The sequence below is a fragment of the Syngnathoides biaculeatus genome, chromosome 13 (assembly GCF_019802595.1).
Source record: "Syngnathoides biaculeatus isolate LvHL_M chromosome 13, ASM1980259v1, whole genome shotgun sequence".
In the NCBI taxonomy this organism is placed as follows: domain Eukaryota; kingdom Metazoa; phylum Chordata; class Actinopteri; order Syngnathiformes; family Syngnathidae; genus Syngnathoides; species Syngnathoides biaculeatus.
Genome location: NC_084652.1, coordinates 445,091 through 466,996, shown reverse-complemented (window position 1 = coordinate 466,996; position 21,906 = coordinate 445,091). Strand labels below are relative to the sequence as shown.

The 21,906-nt window shown below is 44.1% G+C and overlaps 1 long non-coding RNA gene across 4 annotated transcripts; it reads left to right on the top strand.

The window, feature by feature from the left end:
* The first annotated feature begins 214 nt into the window (after positions 1–214).
* LOC133510988 (uncharacterized) lies at positions 215–21,126 on the top strand. 4 transcript variants are annotated; one of them, XR_009797759.1, is made up of 7 exons: positions 215–320; positions 603–697; positions 845–952; positions 2,869–3,059; positions 5,864–6,013; positions 8,205–8,406; positions 20,523–21,126. It is a non-coding gene; the product is annotated as an uncharacterized LOC133510988 (long non-coding RNA). The 4 variants fall into 4 exon arrangements; XR_009797760.1 differs by lacking the exon at positions 215–320 and adding an exon at positions 441–471; XR_009797757.1 differs by lacking the exon at positions 215–320 and having other exon boundaries at positions 480–697.
* Positions 21,127–21,906: the final 780 nt, after the last annotated feature.

Genomic DNA, 21,906 nt, shown 5'->3' with positions numbered 1-21,906 from the left:
CAATGAATGGGTGTGCTATTTCATAATTCTACTTGATTGTAATATGTGTTTCAATTCGGTATTCATCTACACTAGTGAAATAACAAACCTTTTAGTTAAACGAAACGTTAATGTATTTCGATTTTTTTGTTTTCCCAACCGTGGGCCACGTCCATGAACGCCTCAAGGACCCTGGCGCGAAGCACCTTGTTGCCTAGCAACCGCCGCAGGAAGATTGACAGCGGTTCGGTTGATTCATGCGAAACTTTGGAAAAAGGAGAACTTTCCGACCCGGGAGTTAGACGAAATACTGTCAAGCAAAGGCCCACTACTTGGCGAAGGTCACCGAGTCAATTACACGTTATTCGATATTCACTTTCACTTTCTGTCATGACGACGACCCCCGTCGAGCTCATTAATTTGTTATTAGCTCACTTGGTCAATTAGGCGTTGACCAGTAAGTGACGTGCAAATATCCGGTGACAAGTGAAGGTATCGGCGTTAGCTTAGATAGCGATGCCGCTAACACGTTAGCTCACACGGGTCAACCCAAAGCACTTTTTTTTTTTTTTTTTGCCCTTATTTTGTGTTAAACCTTCTAAAAGAGTTCGTTTTTTTTCCAGGCAGTGACTTTTTATTGTGGATACTGCCGTCAGTCTGTCACCGCCTGACCTCGTCGAGGCCTTCAAATTGACTCCAAGAAATAGACACGTCCACAGTGAGTTACAGTTCGACAGATTATCTTTAGCCAGCAATTGAAAGTCCTCTGTAAAGTGATTTAAAGTCCCGAATACACACAATTAGTCATTAGTCTGCATTAATCTATAACCGTCGGTGTTTAATTGACCTGTTTGTCCATCTATAGTTCCCACACAGAACATATTCTAGCCACACGTCTTGTCCGTAAACAAACACAAAGCAGCTCCGCTTCTGGCTGGCAAAAGTCATGGCTCCCGATACGTTTTTTTGGCAGGTAAGTCAAATGTGTTAACTTGTTCATCCTCCACAAATAAACGAGTTTCGCACTGAAAACAACTAGGACAAGAAAAAGCTAAGAGTGTGCAAACAGATTTGAACTGGTCCTTCTTAGCTTTTCTGATGGAGACAAATTTAATGATAAATGCCATTGTTTTTTTTGTTTAGCATAAATTCATACTGTTCAAACTGTTGCTGTTTCACTTAATTTCCTAAAAAGAAAAACACTATTGGGGGCATGGTGGATCAGCTGTAAAAGCGTTGGCCTCACAGTTCTGAAGTCCCGGGTTCAATCCCGGACCCGCCTGTATGGAGTTTGCATGTTCTCCCCGTACCTGCGTGGGTTTTCTCCGGGCAGTCCGGTTTCCTCCCACATCCCCAAAACATACAACATTAATTAGACACTAAATTGCCCATAGGTGTGATAGTGAGCGCGATTGGTTGATTGTCTCAATGTGCCCTGCGATTGGCTGGCAACCAGTTCAGGGTGCACCCCGCCTCCTGCCCGTTGGCAGCTTGGATAGGCTCCGGCATTCTCCGCGACCCTCGTGAGGATAAGCGGCAAAGAAAATGGATGGATGGATGGTTGGATGGATGAAAGTCTAAAAAGAAAAGATTTAACCAGTTGTTTTCTTTCAAATATCAATAAATCTGCCCCTGCCTAAAGGCAATGTAATTTGCTTCCATACTGTATCTAATATTAACCCTTTAGAAATGATACATTTATGTGATTTGTCATTATAACCGCCTCCCAGGGCGAACCCTAACTCCGATGCGCGATGTAAGCAATTGTTGCCGCTGCCATTTTGCGGTTCCCGCATTATCAACAATTATGTGGAACTTTCTGGAAGTGTTGGCATTTATCAACATGAACAGCACAGCATGACGCAGCCTGTGGAAGCTGCGTCATACCGAGCGCTCTTTCTATAATCTTATACTTGGCCCCCGTGTGACTAATTAGTGGGAACCAGAATGTAAGCAACGCAAATCATTCACATTCAATAACAGATACATTTTTGCTTTTATTATTGTATATTATTATTAATTATTATTTTTTTCTTTAAGTAAAACAGTTTTAAATCTTATCTTTGATATATTACTGAGGAATGAAAAAAAAATCTTTGATTATTTACTACAAATGGCTGGTATACTTTAAAATTATATTTTTTTATGTAATATTATTTCTGAGTGACTAGAGCAAATGTAGAGCTATATGAATATATATATCTGAAGTATTATTTTTTTATTTTTCGTAATTTGCAGTGTGGTAAAGTGTGACAAGGTCTTATATTCTACAATGACACCATTTTCAATAGCACTCGTTCTTACTATTTAAATATAAATTAGTGTGCTAATGCATCAAATTTACAGGATGAAAATACACTTAATTTTATTCCATATCAGCAAATTTTATTTATTTATTTTTTTTTCCCTCGTCTATCAGCATTTGGCGACATAGTATTTGTTGTATAATTTGCACTGTTTGGCATGAATTACTTGGTTTTTACCTCCAGATGGCGCCCTTTCCCAACCTTGGCTCCGCCTGGAGTTGTCTGCTCCCTCCTTGACACTTTCCCAAAACAAAAACATGTCAGTCTATACGACCACACTCCCAAGAGAGAGTGAGGAGTCGCAGAAGACGTTTCACAGCCAAATAATTTTTTGTAATTACTTTTCAGAGTCAAATTAATCAAATCGAACAGGTGTTTGTTCCAACTGCATCTGCCGCTTCCTGATGTTCACGCCGTGATGCTTCCGCTTTCACGTATATTTCAATGGTCTTTGTTTCAATAAATAGAGACAAGTGTTTGTCTGCGATACGCAAACGTTCAAGTCGTGTTCACTGTCTTCTCGTGAAGCAGGCGTCCCGACCCTCTCTTATGGATGACGTCGCACTTGTGCTGTGCTCAACAGTCCCTGGCCAACTGTCCCCAAAGCAGTTCACCACATCCAGGAAAGCTAAGCAGGAAGGTGGACAACTGGCGTCGTCAACCGGTTTACAGAAGGTGACTGAACACAGATGAAAAGTGCAAAAAGTCACCGTTTTATTGCCTGCCAACTTGGAAACAGTCACCCCCCACGCTCACCAGACCAAAAACTACAAGGTGACTAATACTTGCTGTCTTTTTTATTACACATGCATTTTTATGTTGTAAAATGTTACGTAGAGCACTAAAGATACCGAGTTGATTGTCGAAGGCTTTGCGATTTCTTTGAAATGTAAAATTTTACACGTGTCAAAGGACCCCGCCCCCCTTAGCCATCTCCCACAAGCTTTCAAAATGGCTTTTCAATATAAACATGTTTGAAGTCGATTCTCTATCGCGTATTGCAGTTAATATTGGGGTATGTTTTTTGCCAAATGCGCCAGACTTGTCCAAGAGAGTTCTACAGAGAGGTCTCAACTATTTCACGCAAGGATATGTACAAGGAATTAAGTTATTGGACGGAGCGGGACGCAATGTCAGAGTTACGGTGAAACATTGGCGATCGATGTTAAAAAAAGTTTGACCCCTCACAAACTTCATATTGAAATCCAACAGGATAAAAGAGTGGAATCGTACTGCAGGGTGAGTACTTTTCACTTGGAAAGATCGCGAGTGATATCGTCGTAGTCTTTAGAAGTGAGTGCGTGTATTCATTTAATTTAGCTGGTAATCGAACCGAGTGCTCTGTCTTAAAAGTCTGATGTGATACAAATAAGAAAATAGACATTTCTCTTGCATGACGTGGCGCATTTACGGATCACTAACCCGACTCTTCGGCATAAAACATAACACACTTCATTCAGCAGGTCAGTGATACACTAACAAAGTGAAAGTTGTTCTCCTGCACTGATAATAATTCAATCGACATCTAGTTCTAGAAAAGATACTTCTCCCTCACTTACCTTTGAACATACAGCCTGGTGTTTGTTGATATTGTCGACATTTAGTTGTACGTGCGCTCTTCCGCGAGCCTTAATCCATCGTAGAAACTTGGTCAACTGTGTTTTAGGCTTTGGAAAATGAATCAACAGGGGCCCTTGTAACCTAGCAGGACCCCAAGCACATCTGAGGACCATTTACTTGGTAACATTAACTTTTCCAAGCGCACGCTACTGGCAACCAGCATTGCTTGCGGGACAATACGGCGAGAGGGGCGTGTTAAGACAATGCGGCTATCTGATTGGCTATTATTGTATGAGTGATTGACAGGTCGGAAAGGTCAATTGAACAGATTGGTCACTTGATTGCGCACACAACAGCAAAATGAATGTCACGAAAAGGCAGTTTTGATTGACACTCCCAAGGAGGTATGAAATCGTGTGTTTGCTCTTGCGGTTGTAGTTTGAATTGGTGGAGAGGAGCACTGTAGCACGCCGATACAGAAAGACTGAAACCTCCTTAGCCAAACAATCCTTGTAGTTTGTTGACTTCCAAGCAGTTCTTATTTCAAAACAACAAAATAATGGTACTAGATATACTACGGACAACAGGATTTTGATCTGGTTAGCTTGTCTGCCCCTCTTTGTTCTGAGGTTTAGGCCTTGAATCTCATCTGTTGGTTTAAAGTTTAAATTTTGGTTCCAGCCTACTTATATTGATGATGATTATTATTATTATTATTATTAAGATTCGTATTTTTCCGTAGGTGTGATTGTGAGTGAATGATTGTCCAATCAGTCCAGGGTCCCCCCCTCCGTCTCTCTCCGAAGGTCACCTGTGATAGACTCACCCGTGACTCTTAATGACAATAAAAGGGACAGAAATTGGATAGATAGGTGGCAATGGAGCTGTCACTTGAACAAAAAAAAAAAAAAAAAACTGCCAGGCCTGACCTTTCACTCAAGTGTGAAAGAAGTGAACCACTGTATAAACTAAATAAAGTAAAACTACTCACCATTTGAAGACAGCTGACGCACTCTTGATGGCGAGTGAACAGAAAAGTGCTTGCGGAACGATAGCGGTCTACGGTAAGTGCACCATCAAGATATGTTCCATTTCCTTTTCTATGTCACCACACTCTTAACACTCACACACACTTTGAATACATCTCCCTACAGACTCCTCCTGCACATGCCTAATTTCTTCCATTATGATTCATACATTATGCAGGGATAAACTGCGGCATTATCAACTGAATATTGAAAGATGCAATGACCATGTTACGCTAACATACAACACAGAGCGCTCGTGTTGTCATCCCGACAGATTGCATTTTCACTTTTGCGGGCAGCACTTCATACACGACTGTCTGTTTTACGTACACATGATTTTATCAAAACACAAGTACCCCATTTATCAGAAGCTAATGCTAATCGGCGTGTCCAACAAAACTCCAGCGGGCCAACTATTTGTAAACGAGAAATTAAAGTCAATTTCCTCTCATATGTCTCTTGGCGGCGGCACGGTGGGACAGCTGGAAAGCGTTGGCTTCACAGTTCTGCGGTCCTGGGTTCGATCCCGGCCCCGCCTGTGTGGAGGTTGCATGTTCTCCGCGTACCTATGTGGGTTTTCCGGTTTCCTCCCACTTTCCAAAAACTTGCAACATTAATTGGACACACTAAATTGCCCCTAGGTGTGATTGTGAGTGCGGCTTTTTGTCTCGACGTGCCCTGCGTTTGGCTGGCAACCAGTTCAGGACGTACTCCGCCTCCTGCCCGTTGACAGCTGGGATAGGCTCCAGCGCTTCCCGCGACCTTTGTGGGGATAAGCGGCTAAGAATATGGATGGATGGATGTCTCTTGACATCAATTTCCTCAAAATCAGATGTCGATTAGTACCTGGTAAGAAATTGTGTTCACCTCGTGAGCTTCTGCTCTCGTGCTTTCATCGTCATGGCAGCACTACGACAAATGTGAGAATGTTTGTTTTCTTATCCATAACACGAGGTCGGGTTTTGAGGCGTCTCTGAAATTATATTTCAGATGAAAGTGCAAAGGGTTAAACTTGAACAAACCCAGGACAAACGGACATGCGAAGCTTTTGAATGACAACATCAGCAACGTTAAAGCGCAAACTACCGCTGTAGGAGAGACGCCGGACCTGCAAATCGACATCATCGCTGAAAAGGAGAGGTAACATCCGGTTTCGTTTAGTCATCGTTTCGGTTTTCAAAGTGGGTACAGTACAGTATGTATAGTTTCTCTCTTAAAAACTCAGAATTGCTCAACAAGCAATTAGAAGGATCAGGACAACAGGGATGAAAAATGATATGACAATATGAACAACCACCTGGCAAACATCTTGTCAGCATCTTGAATCCAGTTCAAGTAGTCTAAATTGTTTATCATTCTCGTTATTGCAGCTAAGTAGATGTATAAAGGATATGTTTTTTTTTTTAATCGATGCCTGACAATGCATCACACTTGTACAAACCCCATTTTAGAAAATGGAATCTAATGGAGACATATAATAAATCCCGCGTCACCTGGTTTTTATGCTCAAGCCAAAGCAATAACAGTATTGTTTTATGGCCAAGGCAAAAAATTCAAAGGCATTTGAGCTTGATTTAGGCAAAAATAGTCATTTGCAGCCGACGTTTTGTCATATACGAGCAATCGCAAACCCTTTTAAGGGCTTGTCAATCATTCACAAATTTTCGCTATAAATGAGAGAAGCCTCATTATCGGCTGTTTGGAAAAAAATTTCCCCATTATTGAAAATAGTTTTGTGATCTCTGACATTCTTCGTTCAAAATACAGTTATGTTAAATAATTACAGTATATTTAGTACATTGGTTGAATTCAATCACTTTTGGAGAGAGCTGAAAATGCAAAGTGTGGCTTTTCAGAACCACGATGACCAGTGTCAACTTAGTCATACAGGATTGACTTTTCCAACAACTCTCATAACTATTTTTTTCTATATAAAAAGTGAGGAGCAAAAAAATTTGAGACGTTTTGCGGTGTAATTTGAAACTCGCAGAACGCCATGTTTTCTTCCGTGTGCAAATGGATCGCACATCCAGTAGGCGTACCAATGACTCTTTGCGATGTCAGAATTTGGCGAAGTTCAGAACTGTTTGTTCAGAGACTTTCAGAAATAGGCAGATAAAAGATTTACTTGGTTGTTTAATTTCACACTTGATGGTTGGGCAACCACTTCGAGGCCCAACTATTTGTATACAAGCAATTACAAAGTCGGTTTTCCATAGCATGTTTCCTTTAAGTAAATTACAACAAGCCAAAGTCATAAAGCCGCTTTGTTGTGATTGCTTGTTGTTTTTTCCACATGCAGCGCTACTTTAGTTTTCGCATCCTCCCCTCGCCCGTGTTTTTAATTCACTTACCTACGAAACAATTTGTCACCTCAGAGAAGAGTGAAACCAGTTGGAAATGCTTGCGGAAAGCCACTGCGCCTAAATCGAAGCTGCGGCGTCCCGGCGCAGAAGACCAGCTTCAGTCAAAACGCGACACGCTTGCCCGTCTCTCAAAAGAAATATTTGAAGACTTAAAAGCATCAAATTTCAAAGAGGTCCCTGATTATCACTGGCGAAAGTGGATCATCAAACTGAATTTTGAGACGAGTTTGATGCTGGCTTAGCACTTCACGAGCTAAATCTATAAAACTGAGAGAATTGTATCCAAAATCCTGCCTCTTTGGATTCACACTATAAAAGGACTTGTATTCGTAACATTATGAGAGCTGCTGCTTAAATATTATAGGCCGAACTATATTTAGCTGCATAAAATGTTCAAAATGTTAGCAATACTTCTCTGCAGGATGCGGCCGCTGTAAGCAACCACCACATTAACAAAATGTAAATTAATTGAGAGTGTCAATTAAAAATTTGCTTTAATTAGAACATAATTTCCAGTGAACTGTGAGGTTCGGTCTATAGTTTGAATTTGAAGTAAAACAGGCAACATGTGTGATGAAATTGCTGGAAGAGCATTAAAAAAATATTTAACATTTGCCAGAGTACACAGGCTTAAAAGTACCTGTAATTTGGACATTTCATATTAATTCTGAGATTAAAAATAAAATGTTGGTCACTGACTGCCTGCCGAAATTCCGTCAGCACTCATGTCTTTTTGTCTTTTCTTCCAGTACCGTATTTAAAATGATCGTTGTATTTACAATTATGCCAGTGGTGCAATCACTTTTGGAGCCCCTGGGAATGTAGATATTACTATTATTTCCATTTGTTTTGTGAAACCTCAAACGATGATACTTCAATCGTAACGTTAGATCATTTCACGCATTATGTAAAAATAGCCCAAAAAACTGCACCTAACGGTACTTGTTGGCGGTCAATCTCGGCAGATGGCAGCGAGACGTCTGTGCGAGGAAAAGAAAACAGATGCTCCACAGTTCTGCCGCCTACGGAGAGCAGTGGGGAAAAGGTTCGCCGGCAAGTGACCCCAATTGCGGCCCGGCGCTGCGGCACTCGGGCCGAGCCGGAGCGGTGACAGCGTCTCACCTTCACGGAAGAACAGTCGGTCGGGATCAACGGAGGCGTAACCCCGTACGTACCCTCTTGTACGTTTTATGCACGTCGATGGAAATGCAACACGCTCGCGGGTTCCTTTCGTCAGTCCTTCCAGGGAGAGATGGAAACGCTGCGAAATAAGATGAGGGGTCAGTTGACCGTGCTGGAAGGACTTAAGCTATATGTAGGGACAAAATACTGTATCTAAATATAAAATAATATATATATTTCAGTGGTGGGCCAGCCCAGCCTCCTCTGCTGGCTGACATTTTCCAAAAAATCACTTCACATTGCCAGCTACCTGCTCCACAATAATATCAGCAGTTTTCAGTTCTCTGGTTGCTCTGTCGGAGCAAAACTTATAACCAAATTCTACCAGCAAACGAGGTTTGGAGCAGTCTGTATACAGTACATTTATGCGGGATGTACTGTATTTTACTAATTAATTCATCCATCCGTCCATTTTCTTAGCCGCTTATCCTCACGAGGGTCGCGGGGAGTGCTGGAGCCTATCCCAGCTGTCAATGGGCAGGAGGCGGGGTACACTCTGAACTTGTTGCCAGCCAATCGCAGGGCACGTCGAGACAAACAGCCGCACTTAAAATCACACCTAGGGACAATTTCGAGTGTCCAATTCGTGTTGCATGTTTTTTGGAATGTGGCAGGAAACCAGAAAAACCCACGCAGGGATGGGAAGAACATGCAAACTGCGCACAGGTTGAGCCGGGATCGAGCCCTGGACCTCGCATCCAAGCACGCAGGTCATGTGACTCATGAAAATGGCAGCGCACCTGAAAATTCATAATTGTCGAAAAATGTCTTCTCGAAACACTATTAAATGAGAGAGGATTTAACATCACATTATCAAGATAGAATACATTTTACATGACCTATTGGATACATTGTTATTCTAAACGGGGGGGCACGGTGGGACCAGCTGGTAAAGAGTTGGCCTCACAGTTCTGCGGTCCCGGGTTCATTCCTGGACCCGCCTTTGTGGAGTTTGCATGTTCTCCCCCGTGCCTGTTTCCTCCTACATCCTGTTGACAGGTTGGATAGGCTCCAGCATTCCCCGCGACCCTCGTGAGGATAAGCGGCAGAGAAAATGGATGGATGGATGGATGCATGTTATTCTAAACCACCGGAATATTCCTTTAAACTTTCAGGTCGTGTTGTCTTGTCAATGCAAGAACAGATTTTGACTGATATAAGACAAACAGCAGGCGAGCTGATTTCTTCCAAGTGTAAGAGTGGGATTGATTCTGGAGCCCTTTTTTCCGTTTCCAACTATATTTTTTTTTCCCCCGCTCGGGGCTTCTTTCTATGCGGTGGAGTTCAAAGAGGCGTGGTGCTCACGTCACGGCGGGAAATAAGCAGACGCAACAAACCCAAGGTGACGCGACCTCGCGCTCACAATTAAGCACATGACAAATGCTGTCAAACTCTGAGAGGATTGGAGAAAGGGGGGGAAAAAAAAAAAAAAAAAAAGCACTCTTTGTTTTGTTGTGGATTAGCATCAGCACATTGCTCGTTACATTGCTTCCCCCTGAAGATGCGGACAAAAAAAAAAAAAAGAAAAGCTGTGGGCAATTAAAGCTACAAGCCATGGTCAATCTTGTTTAAGTGCTTTTCCCACAAATGACAACTCACAGTTGTTATAGTCTTTTTGTCCGGATGTATTTGATGATGCGTGTCGCAGGGAAGACGCGGCGAGCCTCGCGCTGCTTGTTACCTGTGGGCCGACGCCGCTTCGGGATAAACATATAATTTGGATATGGGGTTTAAAAGACGCCGGGAAGTGCGAGAAGGAAGCCCCGTTCATTGCGAGGTTTTCATCTGCAGGATTATCAGCCCCATCCAGAGCCCTCTTTTGCTGATGGAGGTTTCACATGGCTTATCTAATGTGAAATCGCCATGTGGTATATAGTTTCATTAAACGGTGATCAAGAATGCATTAGTTCAAAACAAGAAAAGGCAATGGAGCTTAAGCCGGCACGCATCCAAGTGCGGCAACTTTAAGGAAGTTGTTGGCGTGAGACAATTTAAGAATTAGAAGTCGCACAGACACAACTCCCATTAGCCGGATAAGAGTTAGCCAAGCAAAGAAAAGGCTTTCGTCTTTGCACCAAATTTGATGCCGCAACAAAAGTCCCCGGCAATCTGACTCGGCCGCCAGAAGTCTTTTGCTTGCTTTAATCACGCAGACTAAAACAAAGCACGCGTGATTTCGATGTCAGCGTTTCGACATTGATATCCGTTCTTCCGTTTTTTCCGTTGCGCGCTTGCTCGTAGGGATCGTCGGTGAGCTGGAAACTTGCGGCGAGAGCCGGCGTACGCACTGGACTGGTCGCCAGCCGTTCGCGGGGAGCGAACAAACAACCGTGAAAACTCACACATGGAAATATGTCAATATTATCTTTTGCGAATTGTCACCCAAATATTCGGGATAAATCTGCTTCCCAAGAGTTCAAAACATCATCGCGCGTGATGACCGCAAATCCCGCAAGACTTCGCCGGAAGTCAACGTATACTGCGATAAAATGACGCAAGCTAGCATAAAATTGCTAATAACTGGATGAATTTGTTGAGGAAAGTGGTCTGGGCTGCACTAATTATAAAGAAGTAGCTTGACCGAAGTAGCAGGACCAAATTACATTTCCCAAGCCACTTATCCTCACAAGGGTCGCGGGAGTGCCGAAGCCTATACGAGGTAACTTCGATTACAACCGCAACTGGTCGCCACTCAGTTAATGCAAGAAAAAAAATTGGGTTTTTACATATCCATATGAGAAATTTTTTTCCCATCCATCCATTTTCTTTGACACTTATCCTCACAAGAGTTGTGGGGAGTGTGGACCCTATCCCAGCTGTCAACAGGCAGGAGGCAGGGGTACACGCTGAACTGGTTGCCAGCCAATCACAGGGCACAGAGAGACAAACAGCCGCACTCACAATCACACCTAGGGGCAATTTAGAATGTCCAATTAATGTTGCATGTTTTGGGGATGTGGGAGGAAACCGGAGTGCCCGGAGAAAACCCACGCAGGCACAGGGTGAACGTGCAAACTTTACACAGGCGGGTCCGGGATTGAACCCGGGACCTCAGAACTCTGAGGCCAACGCTTTCTTTACCAGCCGTTCCACCTTTCCACTGGTTTGGCACAATGACTTAAATATAAAATAGAGGCCATCAAAAACAGCATCGTAGCTCATGACGAGCATAAAAATGAAGAAGTTACATATTTCAACAGACTGTTGCTCTCAATAATGTGATTGTCTGACAGCTTAATAACACTGAGTAGTTGTTCTATTTTCAGTGGTTAAACTTCTACTTTATGCTTGTATGACCGTTAAGAACATTTTAAAAAGTTACTTGGAGAGTTAAGTTTTTGCGAAGAGCCACAACCAATTAATATCTTGAAATTATTACCTATACAGAAAACTTTTTTTTATTTTATCATAATAGGGACAACTTGCTTCACAGAATGGATTGTGTTCCACTTTTGAGGTTTCATTGCATTTTGCCCCCCACCCCCAACCCTCGTATTCCGCATATTTTGATATTAGCAAAGTAAACAACGCAAACTGCCGACGCTATCAGTTTCTCCTGCGCAACCAAGTGTAATTTGTTGCATTTACATTTCACAACGGCATCAGATGGGCTTTTGTCAAGAGTTGCACGGAGTAATTAAACCCGAAATCGATGGCAGGCATTTGTCATGTTTACAGGCCCCTTTTCTGCGGGGTTCGACTTATCACTGTTGAGTTGTTTGTTTGTTTTTTTAGTTTGTTTGGGGTTTTTTTTTTTTCGATAGGAGGACACACTCTATTATCCCTCCAGGTACGCTTTAAATATTTAGCGGTAACACGAGAAGAGACGTGCAGACAGGTGCCACACTTGAGAGGTTTTTCCTGCATTGCTATTTGTTTGGCTTTAATTAGCGGTACATTTTCAGCATATTGTAGATAAACCTGGTATGGAAATATCACCTGTACTCTACGTCCCGTCATTTCTGTTTGAACGGTCTACCTGTCTAATGTGCGTCACACAGTTGCACACATTTGCATTTGTGCCGTGCATTGTGCTGCCTCAGCAGTTATTCATCTTGCGTAAAGTGAACTCAGGCAGTGTATTTCATGTTTAAAAAGAAAAAAAAAAAAAAAGACAAAACCAGACTTAATCTGTTGTTATTCTGGTGTGCTATATAATTCTCACTTTTTTCCCCCTATGGGTAATAATTGTCTCAAACTGTTGCCATCGTAATATATTTAGTACCAGTACATGCTAAATATGTCATCATTCCCAACCGCACTGTCATTCAAAAGAAGTTAACATAAAAAAACTAAATAAATCCAACTAAAATAAAGTAAAAGAACTTTACCATTTTTAAGACACGTAATAAAGAGGAATCATGAAAGTGTTTGCGGAGCAATACTGGCACCTAGTGGTGATTGTCGCTATAGCTGGTATTAAAAATGAGAGTTTGTAAAAAAAGAAAATTCGAAAGGCAAAACGCAGTTGTTGCTCTCTTCGCCTTTTATTTTAATTATTCAAACTCCAACATTTAGCTTGACTTTGGAGCCATTTTCCCCCAAATAAAATTATTTTTCAGTGCATTTTAATGGGGGAAAAAAATAATTACTCGATTAATCGGTGAAATAATCGATAGAATTATCTATTTAAAAATGATTCAATAGCGACAGCCCTAATTTAAACTCTTTAAATATCATTCATCAATGCATTTTCAACATCTCTTGTCGTCATAAGAGCTGCAGTTTATCAGCAGCTTATCCTAGTTGACTTTGGGTGAAAGTTCAAATCACAGATACTACACATTCCAAATGATCTGACAATGTACGGGAGCTCGTTTGATTTGTGGTGGTTTGATCTATTTTCTAACAGCCTTTACTGATACGGTATACCTACTGTATGTATGCAATATCAGATGATTCCCAATGGGCTTCATTCTGGTCGTCTCGAACCGTGGATTTATATTTAACTTGATTTTTATGAAGGTTTCGGTTAAGGAACAAGCAAAGATACTGCAGCTAGCGTCGCCTTCAGGATAGTGTATCATAAATATCTTTTTTTTTTTTGGGCCGCATTTGGCCAACAACCACCTTGTTACATTGTGTGCGTGCGACTCTGAGCGTTCCGGCCACTAAACGAACATCAGAAGATGTCTTGATGGCGGCAAGCGCTTCTCCCCTTCTTAATCTTTATAGTTTGTGACACTTTTTAAGCGAGATGAAATTGCACTCGACAGCTTTAATGTCAGCAAGAGGCTGTGCTCTCCCTGCGACAAGAGAAATACATATTATTTGCTCCAGAAAAACTGACTAATACCTTTACTTGAGCAATTCCTCATCTAACTGCATGAATGTTATCAAGGGCAAAATGCGTGCAAAAATAAAATCCTGTGGACAGGATTTTCCACGCTTATGATCAAAGCCTGATTTCCTTTTACTTAGGCTTCAGCCTTCCACCATTTTTGTTTGTCTCTACTCGACGCTTTTACAACAGAAGCCTCTCGGCGACTGTGCCGTATGCCTAAATTTAGTTTTATGTATACATACATATATAACAAGCTTATGTCAGACTTATCATGCTCAGTCAAATTTACATAGTCAAATATTGCTTCCTGTTTGTACTATTTTACTGACATCGTATTGCCAACATTTCATAGCACATTTAGGTACGTATCGACTACACTCTGCCTTTCCCTTGAATTGATTTGTTCTTGACTTGAGGCACTTCTTTTGGAGCAGCCTTTGCCATCGTTGGAATTATAAAATCATCACCGCACATGACTCTGGTTGACATTCAGCAGAATGATGCAGTGGAAATGGGAAAAAAAAAAAAAAAAAAATAGCATTGCAACAACGATGAATGCCGTCGAGGTGAACCCGTTTAAATGAACTATTATGTGAAAATTATATGTACGTTAAAGGTCCACTGTCATGAAATGCATGATTTTTAGTATGTTATTAATGTACAGTAGCCAGTATGGACCCATCTGTTTTTTTCACCAGAAAACATGATTTTGTCATATGTGGCTTTTTGTAACTCCCGCCATGAAAATACTCTTGAGGGATTTGTTTTCGAAAAGAAGCAGGAAGTGATGTACAGGGCAGTAGCGCACTCAAGCGGTCTCGTCTTTTTATACTAGTTTTAGGTGCTGGAAAGTAGCTCGTTGTTCCTTCGTGTTAGCCAAAATGCCGGCTCGTTGTATTGGTAGATATTGCTCAAACACTCAGGAGGATGGATTCGCTTTTCATACTTTTCCATAAGACCCGGTTCGTCGAGAAAAATGGATTGCACGGGTGCAAAGGATGAGAGCTTCGTGGGTTCCAAATGACAGGTTGGTGTGTATAAAGCTACTAAAAAAAATAATAGTTAGGGGGAGACGTAATCCGTAAATCAAGGGTGCTAAATCTGTCGATGTGCCACCCCGGCCGAAGCCGTGATTGGCGGATGCGGCACCGGCGCCGGGGCACGGTGGCTCATCGCCGGCACGGAGGTGTATCGGACAGGGAGGCGGTTTGGCTGTGGGGTCGTCGTCGCTCGTTTTTATCACCGCCGCGCGGAGGTGGTTTGGCCGCATACGGTTTGGCCGTGATCCGCATATCATCTAAATATGGCCCGAAACAATGGGGTAATATTGCGCTGGTCACTTCACTCGGTTGTGAAATGTTCTCTGGTTCGAAAAGCGCTTCCGTGGCAGAGGGGGCGTGTTCGTCTCCCATAGTAGGTCCCACAGGGTGTTTTCAATGGCGAATGTTGTGGTGTGACGTCACGGACAGAAGATGCAGCCAATATGGCGACCACATGGATGTCAAATGAGACTTCCGCAACTTTGCGCATGGTTGACGCGCTCTCCGCTCATATTTATTTTTTCATATAGACATTGGAGTGAATAATGTTACGTGTATTTTTCATTACAATATCTTATTTTACAATGTTTATAGGGATGACACTTGACCTTGAAAAGGTAACAATGAAGTTTTGACAAAACTATGCCTCCCCCCTCATTCTCGGTTGAGTGGATGAACACGCCCATTTGTGGAAGTAATCCAGTCGTCATGTCTTTGGAATGCATTACTTGGTCGCAAGCTTTAGGGGAACGGTTGATTCAGGCTCAAATAGTTTCATGAGTGACATGAAATGAGCTACGGTGTGTTGATTTACGCCAACGAAAACCTTCACTATGGCGACTTTCCGTGACATTGCTCAAGACAACATAGGCACGGCAACAGGAATTCAGAACCTTTTGAGTGCACGTCCCATGTAAAAACAATTTAGAAAAAAGGGGGAAAAAAAAGCTAGGTGGCACGGTGGTGCAGCTGGTAAAGCGTTGGCATCACAGTTCTGAGGACACGGGTTCGATCCCGGCCAGACCTGTGTGGAGTTTGCATGTTCTCCCCGCGCCTACGTGGGTTTCCTCCGGGCACTCCTTTTTCCTCCCACATCCCCAAAAACATGCAACATTAATTGGACCCTCTAAATTGCCCCTGGGGTGTGATTTTGAGTGTGGCTGTTTGTCTTGATGTGCCCTGTGATTGGCTGGCAACCAGTTCAGGGCGTACCCCGCCTCCTGCCCGTTGACAGCTGGGATAGGCTCCGGCACACCCTGTGACCCTCGTGAGGATAAGCAGCAAAGAAAATGGATGAATGGATGGATGGATAAATCGCCTCTGCGTGTGATTGTGAGTGCGGCTCTTCGTCTCGATGTGCCCTGCGATTGTCTGGCAACCAGTTCAGGGTGTAACCCCCCCTCCTGCCTGTTGACAGCTGGGATAGGCTCCAGCACTCCCCGCAACCCTTGTGAGGATAAGCGTCAAAGAAAATGGCTGGAACCTACCATCTATATTGTGACTTTACATTGAAACATATAAAAACAATGAAACATATAAATACCCGATTGTGCCTATCCATTCAACCATTTTCTTTGCGGCTTATCCTCACGAGGGTCGCGGGGAGTGCTGGTGCCTATCGCAACTGTCAACGGGGCAAGAGGCGGGGTACGCCCTGAACTGGTTGCCAGCCAATCGCAGGGCACATAGAGACAAAGGGGCCAATTTAGAGTGTCCAATTAATGTTGGGTGTTTTGGGGATGTAGGGGGGGAAACCGGAGTGCCCGGAGAAAACCCACACAGGCACGGGGAGCACATGCAAACTCCACACAGGCGGGGCCGGGATCGAATGCGGGTCCTCAGGACTGTGAGGCCAACGCTTTACCCACCGTGCCGCCCCTGATTGCTCCTATTCCAAAGAAAGTCTCTCCCTCCCATTGACCACGTTAGCATGTATTTGCTCACATGGGTGTCCTCGGCTCGCTCCTGATGTTCTTCTCTTTCCTCGAGGAGCTGATGACTTAACTAATTCACTCGACTTCACAGCATTAGCGCGTACATATTGCCAGGCAACGATAAGCTTTGTCCAGAAAAGAAAGATGGGGCTTGCGATGTCATCAATCGGAATGGAAAGCCAATTTTTTATTTTTTTTTTATTTTTTTTTTTTTGCGTGGAACTGCGTTCAAATAATAAAGCAAGCGGCGTGCCTTTCCAAGAGGCTCGGAATAATTTCTGCCGTCTGTGCGTGTAAAATATGTCTGGAGGGGATTGGTATAAAGTTAAACCGGGTGAAGTCGAAATATTTTACTCATCAGCTTTGCAGTCACAGAGTTTGCCTCAGCTAGAACAAAACTGCTGAAGCATTTAGAGAAAATTAACCCCCCATCCTGGCAGCCAGATGTGACTGGATTCTGATGAGTGCACACGAGTGGGCAGAGAAACCAAGAGACTGTGAAATTCCTGTCAGGCCCGTGTACTGCAGAATGGGCTATTGACTGCTTTCTCTATTCCCCTCCATCATTCTTCTTGAACACTGCCATTAATTTCCTCTCCCTGCCTTAGCAATTCCTTTCCTGCGCCTTCTCTCCCTCCAGCTCTCTTTGTTGCAGAAGAGCATGCACAAAGCTTTGGCGAAATACTTCAGACAACGCGGCCCCGGAGGCGAAGCCGAACCGGACGGGTGCCGTGCTCTTTGTCGAGAAGCCGACCAGAAAATAATAATCAAAAAAAAAGAAAAAAAAAAAAAGGAGTAGTATTTGTATGTGTGCATATCAAGTTAAGTGCAAATTGTCACCATTCACTGCAAAGTGATTCAATTTTTATCCCAGACGAGGTTTTTCTACCAGATAATAGTTTGAGTCACTCAAATGCTCAGCTTTCATCGACTCACCTTGCTGGTGCGTCATAAACAAAAGGTGTGCTTGGGTGCTCAGCCAAGACCCACAGCAGTGGTGCAAACAAAATGTGTTAATACGGTAATTGTACGCTTTATTGCTACCTTAAAACAACAAATGTCCAATATACATGTGCCATAGATAATTTGTGACGTAACAGGCCCTCTTACTGTAGATCAGTGCTCTCAAACTCAGTTCACGTCGGGGGCCGCTTTGGGCACATTCTAGCTGAGGCTGAGCCGCAGCCTCGGCGCACATAAACGAGAAATTTAAAAAAAACGTCATTTTATTTTATTTTCAAGCACAAAATAAGATAAGCAAGGGAGCCGGCGTTAACAAATTTTGTGCAAAACTACTCGTGAAACTCTCCACGGCAACACCACTGTAACTTTTCATTGAAAAATGTCTCTCTGCTTGCATCAAGCCTGGTAGCTGTCACCCCAACCCGAGAGCCACAACCCCACCGTGCTTGGTCGGTTTGTCAGCTCCGCACACAACACTGTAAAAGTGACATTGATATAAAACTTTAGGGTCGCACTATCACTTAATTTTCATACTAAGGTGGGGGCCACAAAATATCATCTTGGGGGCCGCAGTTGGCCCGCGGGCTGCGAGTTTGAGCCCCCTGCTATAGATTAATGAGCAGTTTACTGAGGACATAAAAACAATCTGAGGCCATGACATCGTTGCTTTACCAGATATTTCCCAATAAAGGCATTCGAACAATTGTGAAGTGCTAACATACCCGATACCAATTTTTTATTTTTGATTGAGTTTAAGGGTTTACACTGGACTGTTGGGAAATAGAAAACTTTTCCTCTCAAAATGTAACAAAAGGTCCACGCTAAAAAGATCCGTGCTAAATGTGTCGATGTACCCATCGGCGCCGGGGTGGCTCATACATCCAGTCTGGGAGTCTGTTGTTAGTTAGAAGTGATCCGCATATCATCTAAATACGGCTCGAAACCAACCAATAGGGTAATGTCTCCCCGGTCACTTCACTCGATTGTGTCCGCGGCGGCAGACGGCTTCGGCTGGGCTGGCTCATACATGCTGTCTGCGAATCTGTTGTTCGTAAGAAGTTGGTGCGTCGGTGGTATGTGGCATTGTTTTCAAATGAAAAAGTCCTCAGGTGCTTTGGAGTCATGGTCATCTGTATGCCGAGCTGAACTGGGAAAACAAAGAAACAATAAGTCATTTGTACGACAGGGTTCTCGAGTCGAAAAGTGGCGCTCGTCTTAAAATATGATTTTCAGCGTTGACCTTACTGCACTCTGTCCATTCAGTTTGGATAGATGATGTGGGTCTGCTAAGGCGCTACTGACCTCGTGTGCTGGACATAAGTTCACGTTACATTAAAATGTGTCTTTTTTAAAAGGGGGTGGGGAGTGGGGGGCAGGCGAATAGCCTTCAGTCTCTCATGCGGACGATTAGCCGCATATTCGGCAAGGTTGAGACGTAAGGATCTTCAATTACGGCATAATCAGCGTCTCATCTGTGCTGCGACGTGAGATGAGGTCACAGCGGACGGAGGGACAGTGATGAATCGTTTTGTCTGGCGTTACCGCCGAGCCAGGTAGTGCTCGAGCGCAGGGAAAAGACCACTTTGCACCTCGTTTTTTTTTTTTTAACCGGGACCTCTTAGCAGCCACGAAAAGCGAGGTTGAATTGCTACGCTGCTGCTGTTGTTGTTGTTATTCACCAAAAAGTGAGCCGGTTTATCTGATATATGCTGACACGATGATTGGATCAAAGCTTTTTTTTTTTTTTCCAGGGGATTACCGAGTGAAAATACTATCACGTGCTTTCTTCCCCGCGCAAACTACACACACGCCTCGGACTGCTGACATGCTTTTTGATGGGTCCGAACATTATGGAGGGTGGTCATTTCTCACTGGCCTAGAATCTGAATGCGCCTCCCAAGTCCACACACACACACACACATCCTCAACCGCCTCCGGTACATCACACAGCTCGAGGTGGGGCGGGGAGGAGCTATCAGCGGGCTGCAGAGTGTGAAGGACAAAAGAGCCCGGCGTAGTCAAGCGCACCGCACCGTCACCCGTCACAGCTCAGCGCCGGACCCATCAGAGCAAGCAGCACTCACTTTTAGCTCCTTGTGTGAAGCGGCCAAACCTCTTTAAAAAAAAAAAGGCAGAAAATGACAGGACGGTCAGAATAATAAGAATCGGACAGCAATGGCGATAGCTGTTAATTGAGTGCGACATGAATTAGCCGTGTCGTTTGCCAGCGCGCGAGTAAGAAATCAACAGAAGTAGCGGCTGATCCAGCCGGACTGGCTCCTGCTGGGCCTCTTACGAATCCATCATGTCCACTTGACCCCGCGAGAAGGTCAGGCTACGGCGGGCTCGAAGCCGTTTTTTGCTCGAAAGTAGCTCGGAGGGAAGGATGCTCGCAAAACCTCGGGGTGCAGGGGATGCGGTTGGGGGGGGGGGGGATGCAGCGGGCTGTCAGGCTGCTAGACTACAGCTGGAACTGGCAGTTCAGCTTTGTGTTGCGCGGGGTTTACACCAGGGACGGCATAATTGACAACGGCTAACAGCGGAGAGCGGCGCGGAGCCTTGTTGAATGGCCGGTAATGATTGGAGCAGACGCCCACCGGCCCCGGTCCCGGGGGACGGTAAATCCGAGATCCTGTTTCTGATATAATTGTTAGTCAGAGAATTTGCGCACGGCTGCCCCGGCTCACGTTCCCGAGCCAGTTGACAGTGCCAGGCGCTTTAATAGAAAAACTGCACGCCGAGAACAGGAGAGCGCCGAACCCCGCACTTGGTTGACCAAGAGTCTCTTGTTCTCAAAATAAGTAGCGCGCCATGAGCTGCGGTTTTATTCCGACGCGGCCCATCTCTTGTTTTAATTATTGCTTTTCTGTACTCCGACAGGAAATTGAGCTCATCTCTGCGTTTTCCGAGCGTCCCGTCGCCACTTCTGACCTGTACAAGTCGACGTCTTCAGCTCCGGACGTTCACCTGTACCAGACAACTTACTTACCCCTCCCACGCTTGACTGTGCCACCCCCCCACCCCCCCCCACCTCCTCTTTTACTCGCTGCGGATCCATAACAATGAAACAGGTGACTTTCATGCTGCTGTCAGGACTGATCTAATTTTAGCTGGGTGAATGATTGCAATTGGCTTTGCCTCATCAGATAATTAATCTATGTCACCATTAATTGGAAAAGAGAATAATTACAGGCCGTGTTGACAGAAATTCTACGCTTCTCCAGATCCTGAGATCTAATTACAACTAGCGAAACCCGATGACCTTAACTAGCACTTAGCGCACCTTGACCACCGCGTGAGAATCCGCGCGTTTGATTCCGGGATGGCGTCTGGATTCGCCGCAGAACCGCGGCGGTCGCCGTCACTCGGAGCGGCCGTCTCCCGCGATCACTTTTCAATATTCAATCTTAATTTTGCGGAAGTTTAGCATTTTCAATGAGCTGGAGATGAATGATTAATGAATAAATTTGAATGCTTCATTTTGTCCACGGATCATTAGTTAAGTCCTTTGTGGGAAGGACCTGAGAAAGGAGGGAAAATTATTGAGACATTAGCCCCGAGCGATCCGGGGGTAAATAGTGTGCACAAAAGGATGTTGCTCCTGCGCTGTGGGGACAAAAGAAAGAAGAAAAAAAAAAAAAACCACAAAATTTTCAAATCGAAATTGAATCGCATTCAAAAATCCATTTTGGGGTCGCCTGTGATAACGCGCGCCGTTTTAAAAGTTTAATGTTCCTGAATTAATAATACACACGTGCCAAAACACAATCGGAACTGTTAAATATTTACCAGCGTCGAAATATGAAGGGTGAGAAATGAAAAGGATGCATGAATAGAATTTCTTGGGGGCAAATCTGCCGCTTTCGGGATTACTTCAAAATCTGTCGCTCCCTTTTGTGTTTGTCCGTCTGTGGCAGCTTAATAGAGATAACGTTGTTGGTTTTGTGCCGCTGGACGACTGCTCTGCTTTTGGCAACAGAAGGGGGCAGTGTGGACACAACAACCTCACGCCCAACGCCAGTGCTGCGTACTCGTAGCCCATTTCCATCCATCCATTCGTCTTCCGTACTGCTTATCCTCACGAGGTTTGCGGGCCTGCTGGAGCCTATCCCAGCTATCTTTGGCCGAGAGGCAGGTGGCACCCCGAACTGGTTGCCGGGCGATTTGGAGACTACAATGAACTTACCGTGCATGTTTTGGGGCACGGGGAGAACATGCAAGCTCCACACAGGCAGGGACGAATTTGAACCCAGATCCCCAGAGC